Source organism: Coloeus monedula (genome assembly GCF_965178545.1).
Source record: "Coloeus monedula genome assembly, chromosome: 4".
NCBI classification, from domain to species: Eukaryota; Metazoa; Chordata; class Aves; order Passeriformes; family Corvidae; genus Coloeus; species Coloeus monedula.
This window is the reverse complement of record NC_138784.1, coordinates 46,439,271-46,451,321: the sequence shown is the minus strand read 5'-3', so window position 1 is coordinate 46,451,321 and position 12,051 is coordinate 46,439,271.

The window sequence follows — 12,051 nt, the reverse complement described above, 5'->3', positions numbered from 1 at the left end:
CTCTTCAGTTATGTCTAGCTGAAAATTATTTCACCATAAAATGCTTGATTAGTCCTGATCTAAGTGGTCTGTTTTTCAAAAGTCTGAGCACTAGGCATTTCTCATGAACATCACTTGTGTTTTACTCATTACTTATTCAAGCACATAGAAATCTAGAGGTTGTGGATTTTGACAGGCTTGGGTATGGGAGGTAGACTGTTAATCAGGACATATGGTGGTCAATGTCTTCGGTACATAACCACTGATGGAAAAAACAACTTTAGAAGCTGGGAATTCCTTGTCTTCTTGGGTTTGAGTTCTAATAACAGTGTAATTTTGAGAAATAAATTAGACATCTAAAATAACATCTTCTTGGATGAGGGGAGGAGGATTCATCACAGCTGCATAAATAACAAGAAGGTACAGAGATACAGAAGGGGAGGGTTACTGATGGTTAAGAAACCAGTACTAAGTTGGGAAGAAATTAAGCAACTGTGAATAAGAAACTCTTATTAGAAGGAAATATCAAAAGATGTTTAATGATTAGTTTGTTTAGAGGAAGATAAAGGCAAGAGTTACATTGTGCTACCTAGACCACTGAACAGAACTGAGTGTGTGTAGGAGAAACCTGACTCTTAGCACACAAATTCTAGGTCTGAGAAAAACGAATCCAGTGCTGTAAACACAGCATATACAGTGAATCAAAATGATTAAGCATGAAGAAATACTATGTGTAATGGAGTTCATTAAGTACTGGATTTGTTTCAGGGAGTATGGTCCCAAGTACAGTAATTACAATGAGAATAATTATGATTGATTTACATGAATACCTTGAAGCTGATAGAATTACAAGTCTGGGTGAATAGACTCATATTCAAGCTCAATAACTTGAGCAAAATATCAGCATTTTAAGATAAAATATCAGCATTTAAACCAGGTCTTTTTCTCCCAGAGAAATAATTATTTTTAAAAAATGTTATTTATAATTTTAGAGTGGAAGCTATTTATAACCTGTGCTTTAGCAGATCTCCACAGTTCAGAACAAAGAAATGAGGGAAGGCATAGGATAATTAAATGGTAAAATTCCAGTGTTAGTTTTTGTTCCCAAAGCATCTTTCAGGAAAGGATACTCAGTTATAGCATAGCAAATAAAATGGAAGATTTGACAGGCAAGATACAACTCATACAGGCAGTTGAACCTCAGGAAGTACACAAAACCAGTCAAAGGCATGATGACAAAGAAGCAGTGCAAGTAAATCACATATGGAAAGCTGCGTAGGTTTACTAGACTGCTAAGTGTAAAGAATTAAATCACATGGTGAGGAAAGATTGCAACGAAGGTAAATGATTCATTTGAGTGTCAGAAAAGAAGGTCTGAGAGTGAATCTTTGCTCTGAAGTTACATGTAATGGTGTGAAAGCCCTGTTGGGTAAAAGATGTTAAAATTATCAGTGGTGTAACCACTTCAGAAATATATGTTCCAATAACTCATAGTACCAAATGGAATTTATCAGACACTCTCAGAAAATCTTAAGAATGGAGCACAATTTCAGCCTACCATAATTTATCATTAAAGATATTTAATTTATCAATAAAACAGCCACTCTTCTGGGTAACTGGAAAATGGCCAACCCTGTAGCAATCTTTAAAATAGCTCTTAAGAATGACCCTCAGAACAGAAATATAAAGCACCTTAATTCATTAATGGGCAAAACAGTTGAGACAAACACTTAAAATACATGTAAAACACCTACAGATGATACGTAGGAGAGAGAAAAAAAATCAGGATGAATAAATTGCAAGTCAGCACTGAGCAGCAGCAATAAATTGATATACTTAGCAGTGAGGATAAACTGTGCTTTTCTAACCTGTTCAAGTGTTACAAAGAGGTAGCAAAATACCGACTAAAAAAGAATCACAAGAATGCATTTAGAGAGATATTTGATAGTATCTTTCACACGAGGGAAACTCAGTAACCCTGGGGTAGGAGATAAGGTTTTGTTATGGGTTTAAAGGGAGAGAAAAGGATGGGGATAAATGACAGATGACTGGGATGAAAAAGTGGTAAGTGTGTGATGCCACAGAGACTCTGCCAGAGGATCACTGCTGGGATTAATTCCACTCTTTCTCTGGACCCATCTATTTATTAATGACTAGGAAGAGAGGGAATACAATGAGATGGCAAAACTGCTGACAACACAAAGCTGTTAAATTAGATAAAATTAAGGTGTCTGTAAATAACTCTTGTGACTTGTTGCAAAGCTAGCAACAGGAAAGGAAATTATGTTCAGCATAAGCAACTGCAGAGATATGGCCATTAAACGAACTGCTTAAACTCATTACTCATTAATGGGGTCTGAACGAATTATGGGAGAGCCTTGCTGAATTGCATGTAGGACAGAACTACTGTATTTTCTTGCTTACGTGCAACTACAGGGACTATTTTAAAATAGCAAATAATACCAAATATCTCCTCTTTGTCTATTTAAATAGTTTGGATTTCTTTTTATCTGAATCTTTCCTACTATCTGAGTGGTACTCCATACTCACAGTGACATACCACCGCTGAGAAGGGCAGTGTCTGCCTCTCTCTTCATAGCTGAGAAAACTTGGCAAGCAGATGGTTCTGAACAGTGGGGCCAGCTAAGCAGTCTGTCGTAGCCTCCTTCCATCACCCAGTCTCAGAGCCAGAGGACTCCTGCTGTGGGAGCTTTTATATCTCTTCATAAAAAACACCGACGACATGCTAAAGATAGCCTCTGCTTATGTGGGGCAAGCCAAACTCTGCACAGAGGGAAAAAAATGAACAGCCTTTCCATATGGCAAGATATTTTTCACAGATTACGGTGCTGTTGGAAGGGGCTTTGCTGGAAGCTCCCCTTGGCCAATCCACTGAAGAATTTCCTTCCCTTTTCCTGACCCCGAGTGACTCCAGAAAACATGAAAGGCAGAAGAAAGAGGAGGAAAATTCCAGAGGTGCACTGAAAACCTTATGCTGGGTTTGAGCCTGTTTTTTCCTTGCACTAATGTAAATGTGGAGTCAATGCCACAAAGTCCAGCAGAGACACTCAGCAATAGGGCTGGGAGAGAGAGCAGCATGTGGAAGGACCGGCACTTGTGTCCCGAGCTGTCACTGCCAGCACCCCGCCCCACAACACGGGTGCTGCAGGCATGTCCATCTCTCCTGCTCAGCCCTGTTCAATCCTGAGCAGAAAGAGGATACAGCTGACAGGCATGGACTTATTTCACAGGACTATGAGAAGACTCTACATTCTTGCCTTAATATCCTACTGTTGCCATGCTTCAATAAATGAAATAAAGGTAAACATTTTCTCACCCCCATCATGAAGTTATACATCAGTGGAAAAGGGAACTCACTTCTTCACCTGTTGACTGAACTATTCCTTAGGTGATGGGAATAACTCAATAAGGAAAACATTAACCCAGAGCAGCAAACCTTTTATGAAAATTTGGGGGAAGGGAGGAGAATAAAGGGCACATAACAGAGAAATGGTAATCACTGCTATCCCATCTGACCTTTCCTGCTTGTACATACCTGCATTTCCCTACATTTATTACAGTTTAAAGTATCTTTTGAACACAGATTAGCAGAAATGCATATTATCTGAGCTCAATACCTTTTACCCTGATACTAATTCCTTCACAACTCTGCTGCACATTCTCACTGGGTACATTTTGGAGCATCATCTTCAGCTGTTTTCACAGCCATAAGGCATGGGGGAGCTTATGGCCATCCTATGGTCAATCAGCTTGTTCATCTCTGCCTCCTCCAGTTCATGAACCCCTTTCCCACAGCAGAAGTTCTGGTGATTAATCTTCAAGGGCATGATTTTGCACTTTGGATTATTAAATTTCATGCTGTTTCTGTTCTGCTGTTCCACAAGGTCATCTAATTTTTCCTGCATAATAATCAAGTCTTCCACTGGACGGTATTAGCTGTACATACCAGCTTTGTGCCATCGGCGTATTTTGTAAGCACACGTTAGTTCTTACACCAAGGTCATGAAGGAAAACAATAAGCCAGACTGGGCCCAAGGCTGCCCTCACAAGGAACATAACTATTGCTCTGCACTCCTGTTATCCAGGAGCCTCCTCCGTTCTACAAGGTCAGAATTAATCCCCTGTCACTTCTTACTCAAATATTAGTTCCTGTGAAGCACACCCATTCTCAATGTTTTCTTTAAGGCTAGAGAGATTCACTCCACTTTTTATTTGCTTTTATCTTCCATATTTTTTCCCTAAGATCTTCTCTGGGGCTCAAATAGGATTTGTGATTATCTTCCTCCACCACTCCTTTCTTTTTTCTTTTGCTTTTGTCATGAAGCAGCATGTTTCTCTCTAGGGATGGTGCCAGCAGAGGACAAGAACTCTGCCACCATCTCCTGAGGAGAAAAGAAGCTACTGATCAGGTAAAGTGTCAGGACAGATAGAAGTAATGTTTGGGTCATCACTCAACCCCACTTTTGTGTTGTTTTTTTTCTTTTCACTAAATATTTAATAGGTTTAACAAACATGCAGGTTCAATATTATTGGGGGCATTTCTTTCAAAGAACCTGAGACACTCTTACTGAAGGAAAAGAGCATTCAGGGAAAGCTCCCTGCACTGGCAAGGACTCCCTATAGATCCTTGCAGCTTTCCCAAAATGAAAGAATGCTGGGGCATAGAGGGGAGGATGCTTGGGAAAGGCAGGGCTGAAGGCCAAGCCATGCTGAAAGCAGGGTGAAACTGCAGCCTGACAACTTAGAGAACAGAGAGGGAAGAGAGAACAGGACTGCTGAGCAATGACAACAGATATGCTCATCCACCAGAAAATGAACAGGAGAAGCTCAAAGGGACCAGATCCCACATCCACTGGCTCCTCAGCCAGATGTGGAGTCAATTGGGTTGCCTTTCAGATACACATGCAGGGCTCTGACAGCTCAGGACTTGTTGAGTTTTTTATATATGCATAGCTGCCTTCGTTTTTATACATCAGAGCAGCATCAACTCTCTGAGCCTCTCACTGCCCCAATGTAAGTATCAACCCGGCACCCAGCAAACACTTCTCACCTCACCCAAGAGGCACAGCAGTGGAGGAGAAGATGTAGTCAGGATTAGTGCCAGCAAATGATTTTAAATGTTTGCCCTTCCCGTGGCAGATTGCCCAGGTTTCCCCTCTTTTGTATGTTCAAACCCTGTAATAGAATTTCTGTTTGCTCAAGGCCATCTGCCTAACTTACAGTTTAGGGCTGGGGAAGTGTCATCTGCTGCTTGCCCAGGCTGGAACTAAGTTTCCCAGATTTCCAAGTGGGTGGTGAAGTCAGCCTTACTTCAGGTTTTCACTAAAGATGGCTCAAAATTGGATAGAGCCTCTCTAGCTGCCAGGCAGCGCTGGGTGGAGGGGCTGCATGAGAGCAAGGTTTATTTTTCTGCAGCCACACTGGTGCAGCCCAGCAGAGCCCCCGTCACAGCTGCCTTCCACCTGGCCAAGCCACAGCAGCAGCAGAGCTGCTTCTCACCTGACAGCAGCATATTGTGTGAATGTACCCTCCGTTTGCTTTGCCTCGGGAAGGGGTGACTTCTATCACCCTGCCATCCTCATTCACATCCCAGTACTATCTCCATCCCAGATCCTGAGAATGGGATTATTTTACTATTTGGCCATAGCTGGATTAACCTTTCCTTTCTATCTGTCAGTCAGCAGCTCTTCTTATTCTCTTATTTCACAAGATACAGTATCTCCTGCTATTTTTTTCTTCAGTTTTCTTCATGAGGTGCAGTTCAGCGAGGCTTTTGAATGTTTTTGGTTTATCTCTGCATTTTCTCACCTTTGAGACTTAGCTATCCCAGCTTTCAGTTCCTTTTCCATTAGACACAGGTTTCTTCCCTTAAACACTTTCAGTGGATGCTTATTTTTGCCAGGTGGGTCAACTTTCCTTTCCTACCATTTTCCCCTTGTGCCTGCATTCTACAAGAAAACTCTTAAATAATACACTGACTTAAATTAACTCCAAGCCTTCACATTAAAATTTTTGAGCTCTTAACTTATTAAACTCTTAACCTTATTTCACACGCACACAAAAATTGCCATTCTGAATCCAAAACCTTAGTTGTCAACCTGTTTCAACTGATTTACAATCGCCTCATCAAAGATGACTTTTTTACAGCCAGTTCCTTTGTAACTCTGTAAGATTCTGAGTATAAAGCAGGATCACTTCTGGTTGATATACCGACCTTGTAGCAGAACATGCAGACCTTCTCATTCAAAAATACCAGGACTTTACAATTTCTGGTAGCATAACTTCCCAGACTACGCGTACAAGTTAAAAACTCCTACCAACAGATAATTCTTCCGTCATCTTACAGAGATCTCCACCATACCCACAGCTGAGCCTGGGGACATCCACAACAGATGGCTCTGACAGAAACATATTTTCTTCTCTGTGCCTTCTGTTCATCACAAAGCTTCTGTTCCTGTACCTCTTATTCCCACCATAAAGCCCTGTACCTTTTCTTGCCCTTCATGATTATACAGTTTCTCCATAAAAAAAAAAACAAACAACCACTTAAAAAGTAGAGACGCTTTGATGGCTATCTCAGCAGCACTCATATTTTACTTTGACTCTTGGGATGTTTCCTGTTTTTCTGAAGGCCACGGCTAACAGCAAGCAATTGCATGAGACTATCAGCTTTCATTAAAGAAAAAATTTTTAAAAAGAAACAAGAAAAGTGTTTGTCACTTATATGTGTAGGTAAAAGCTTGAAAGTATGACTCAGATGCACCTGAATACTCTGAAGAAAGAAATGAAATGAGGAGATACCTGAAATTATTTTTTTTAAAGGCCAGCATAGGCAACGTCAAGAGGTTTGGAGTCTGAGCCATGGTTTTAGAGAATTGAAGCTGGAGGCATGTTACGATCCAGTTTAAACTCAGAAAAGCAAAGCAAGCTAAGTCTCTGTGCATAAAAAGGAAGGAACTCAGAAGGTTCAAAATATCCCCAGAAACGAGATTAAAACCAAATGAGGTTAGATGTTGTTGCCAAAAAATTGATGTATTTTATTTAATAGTATAGAGGCAAAGAGAAGGGAAGAGAAAAGAAAGAGTGAAAATAATAGAAAAAAGAAGTGTGCGTGGGGGGTGGGGGAACAGGGAGAGGTGACAGGGCTTAGGTGGAAGCAGATCACCCATCCAAAGGTCCCGATGACATCTCATTGCTCCCCTCCATCCAGTCTGCTGGTGGTGAGGGTCCCCTGTTACTGCCATGGCCACACCACCACACACCGCCACACCACACACCAGAGTACAGGACTCTGTGGATTACTATACACTGTGGGCCAGGTGGGAACGCCCACGTGTCTCCCCTTGCCAGGGGCCAACTTGACACACTGTCCCTTGCAACACTGAGGATCTGTTGCATCATCTCTGGTGCTCTGGTGCAGGGTCTGGGGACCCCTTTGAGGGGGCCCCTTTGATGGCCCATGTCACTCTTTCTGCTGTGGATAAGCTCCCCCCCTTCCCCAGTGAGGACCCCTCAGCTGGGCTCCTCTGCACAGTGGAGGATGGGCAGTCACTGCACCTCTGACCAGAGGCTTTTCCAAGATACCCAAAGCCTCTCCTTCCTCCACCCTTTGCTTCCAGGGGTTTGTGTGAGCCTGGCAGCTGATAGCCCTGGGGCTGTGGTCTCCACCTTGGAGGTGTTAAGCCTGTGCTCCATGAATGTCCCCAGTCCTGAGTTGTTACTTTATCTTATCATCATCAGCAAGCAGTGTAAGGCCTCAGTCAGGGGCCCATTCAGGGTGTGGTAGTCTTCTCTGCAGCTTTTGGAATACAGTTGTAAAAGTCCTTCAAGAAAATGTTTAAGTCATAGACTATAATATTTCTGTCTCTGACAGGGCAATACCATGATAAATGGAGGGAGAGACAACTGAAGCCAGCTCAATGCCTGTGTGCACTGTGGAAAAGGAGAGGTGAACCTGTGCAATACAATCCTTGTATTACAATCACAAATTATCTTCTATCATTAGCACCAGGAATCATGAGGTGAAGCAGATTTCATGACCTGAAAGTCTTTTCAAGAAGCCAAGAAAGTGGTACAGAACATAGTTTCACATGTTCTTTATAATAGACTTTGAAATATTTTATTACAGGTGGAGGGATGTAGAAAATGGTTTAATCAACTACTGTGCGCTCCTTATCTAGGGAAAGTTTACCATACTGTTAGGATACTTCAAATAAGCAACATGGATCATGTCATCCTAATAGTGAAAATGCTGCAACATTCCAACAGATTTCTTCCCTTGATCTCAAAGCTCTCTGTGATACACTGTGCTTGGAGCCAGTAAAGGCAATACAAATTTTGCAGTGTTTATTTTTGTGTGTATTAAATAACTGAATAAAATCAATTGGAAAAACACATTAGCATACACTAGGTGTTCAAGAGAAGTGTGTAAACTTCTGACAATTACATTAATTACACAACTACTAGATTTTAAACCTGGGCAACTAAGAAGGAGCTCATCCAAAAACTTAGTAATAAGAGTCTTCCTTTAATTTCTGACCTAAAATGTACTTTCTCTTCTTTTGTCCTACTTTTTATTGTTTTTCCCATCCTTGGATGCTAATAATACACTTGTGTCATTTTTCAGCTGGATGTAGAGACCATGTGGATGCCATCTTACCTTAATGTTCACAAGGTTATCGTAAATAAAAGAACACAGAACATTAATAAGGAGCAGAATAACATATAATGCCATTTTGAAGAATTCACACTACTGTTATTCATCTTCTGTGACCATTTAATAGAGGAAGTGTCTGAAAGGACAGATGGGAATTGAAAGCAATGCGCTTGGAAGAAAATGGAGATTACAACTCTGCCTCCAATAATTTGAAACTGATTCTCAAGCTTCTTCAAAAATAAATGCAGAGCTCAAGGTCAGAAAATACATTACTTAGAATCAACCATTAGAATGTAGAACAGCCCCACAGAAGATTTTGGTGTCTGCAGATATCCTACATTTGTCTTCATCAGCAGTGAAGTATCCAAGTTACTGCAAGTGTCTTGGAGTACTGGGATCAAGTAGTTTATTGATTGCAATATACAAGTAGTGATTCAGTGGTAGCAAAACTGCAGATACTCAGCTAGACCCCAAAGTCACAGACTAAATGAACTCAAACTCTAACAGGGATTGTCTGTTCCTATGGGAATATTGTCTGTGTGTAAATACATATGCATGTGTATGTGCGAATATATATATATATATAAAAATAAATATATATGTATGTATCTCTCAAAGGACTGGAAGTGTGATGATGGTTAGCCCTGATGTACTAGAAAGCCTGGGACCTGGCATAACAAAAACTATATGGAGTAACAGCTGGATACTGTTATTTGGCTGGGATAGAGTTAATTTTCTCCTGAGTAGCTGGAACAGTGCTGTGATTTGGATTCAGTATGAGAATAATGTTGATAGCACATTGACGTTTTAATTTTTCCTAAGTAGTGCTTAGCCTAAGTCACAGACTTTTCTGTTTTCCATGCTCTGCAATGAGAAGCTGCACAAGAAGCCATGAGGGAGCATGGCCAGGACCCAAACTAGCCAAAGGAATACTCCATACCATAGTCTATAAACTGGGGGGAGTTGGCTGGTAGCTGCCAATCGCTGCTTGGGGACGGGCTGGGCACTGGTCACGGGGTGGTGAGCACTTATATTATGCATCACTTGTTTTTCTTGGGTTTTATTCCCTCCTCTCTCTCTCTCTCTCTCTCTTTCCCCCTGCCTCTTTTCATTACTGATATTATTTTTGGTTTTATTATATTATTTTACTTTATTTATTTATTATAAAACTGTTTTCATCTCAACCCACAAGTTTTAAGTTTTTCCAGTTCTCTCCATTGCACCAGTTTGGGGAGCTGGGGAGCAGTTGCATGGTACCTAGTTGCTGTCTGGGGTTAAACCATGACACTGGGTCACACGTGCCAGTGCTGATGGATTCTGCCACTATTTGGTAAGCCACATCTGTCAGTGCTGGGCAACAATACAGTGGAGAAATGTTTCCATGACAATAAGTATCACTTCTTTCTCTCCCCTCCACTCCTACTTCTTCTTACCTCCTCCTGACTTGCATTCATAATTGCTCTGCAAAAAGTCAGTAGCTTGCTGTAGATGCTTTTGGATACCAGCCTATGAGAAATGGTAACTCTGCTCTCTGGGTGACGTGCTGCAGAGGAGGTAGGTGACATGGAGAATCTCTGGTCCTGTTGGAGCAGATAGACAAGATGAAGCTACTGTAATGACTGTAATGACTGAGCTCAGAAAAGTGAGGAATGAACTTCCAGCTCTCCAACTCATAATTATCCCATACTTCAATAACATTCAAAATACAATTTTTGAACAGCTTACTGCGCAGTCTTGGTTTCTTCAGAATCATTACTGCAATCTGGGTTTAGGAGAGAAATTTGCCTTCTTTTCCATTGCTTAGCACATTTCTATCTTGTTACGGGTCTGTCTCCTGTGGTTTTGACCTGCAATAGTCTCTTTCTTACAGCTCTGCAGAAGCAGATGGCAGATCTAAAGTTTTAGCTGCCCTCAAATTGTATTGCTTCCTGTGGGAGAGGTATAGACTGGGAGAGGATTTGCATTCCCACTGCTGTTGGTTTTACAAAGCTAACAGCGCTTCCTTAGTGGAGGGTCTCGCCTAGCAGTGAGACAACCTGACACTGAATGCAGAAATGGAGATAGTCAACAACAGCAGCTTTTCTAGCCCTATTTCTGTCTTTTAACAAGATGCAACACTGTGTGTTGACCAGATGCATTAGGAAAAGGCAAAAGTCAGGGATGCATTTTGCTCAGTGTAAGTCTCTCCCCGCACACTCCGGACAAGCTGTGCTGAATCCCCCTCTCCTCCCTCTCCTGCTGTGTCACTGCCTTGCAGCCCAGTCCAGATGCTGTTGATTGTGCTGGAGATACAGGGAGGCAGCATCAGTACTGGGACACTTAGCACAGCAGCTCCAGTAAAATGCAAAGGGAAGGGAAGGAGAGAAAGCATTGGGAGACTGATTATACCCTTTGTCTCCAGCAAGGAGAAGAAGACAGACCCTGTATGGGCTCCTTAAGTAAATCAGAGAACCACTCCTCTGTGATTAAACAGAGCAACCAGATGGGATGCCAGGACTCTGCTGTTGCTTGATCCAGAGTACTTCTCTGCCCTGTCTCAGCCTTCTCTCATGCTCTGGGCAGTAGCTGCCTTTATTATTTACTATACTAGGGTTTTGAAAGGAAAGGTGGCCAGATTTAATTTCAAGCATGTCAGTTCTTCCAGTGCTGCTGGTCACAATCACATCTTGACTGCAGTGGCCTGCTGAGCCACCAAGGTGCAGGAGAACCTCTAGATTAGTCGAGTAGACATACAGTTTGGGCTCCAATAAAAAGACCGCAAGAGGTGAGGTCTTGAGGATCCCAAGATGCTACAGGGGCATTTAAATCATTTTATGGCTCTAGTCCCAGCTTTCTTTTGTGTATTCATGGATTCACTTCCCGCACTGCAGTGGGATGAGCACCAAAGGATGCAACTGAGCTCCAGCTCTATTGTGGGTCTCCAACTCCAGCCGATGTGCAGCAGCTTCTCTGAATGTGAAGGATTTTTCTTCTTTTTCTTCGTCTTCCTCTTCTTATTCTTATTTTGCTGCTTCTTGGTCATATTCAATCACCTTCTGAATGAGCTTTAAAATTTCAGTCTTGATTCCCCGGTACTTCATCGGAGTAGTTCTATCAATCATATGTCTTTCCAAATGCGAGCCACTGCGAGACCTCTAGAAAGGAGTCAAACTAGAACAGGCAAGTAAAAGTCAAAAAAAAAAAAAAGAGAGCCCCAGAAGGTACCGAGCAGAATAGCAGCAGACCATAATACCAAGGAAAATAAATACTGAGTTGGGTTTGGAAGACATGCCTAACTTACACATTTCTTCCAACTTTACTAAATAGTTTGTTATGTGAGAAAACAAAAATCAAATTTTTTGATTTCTAGAAACAATTGGGTGTGAGGAGCAGACCCCTACCGTCATTTGGTGTAG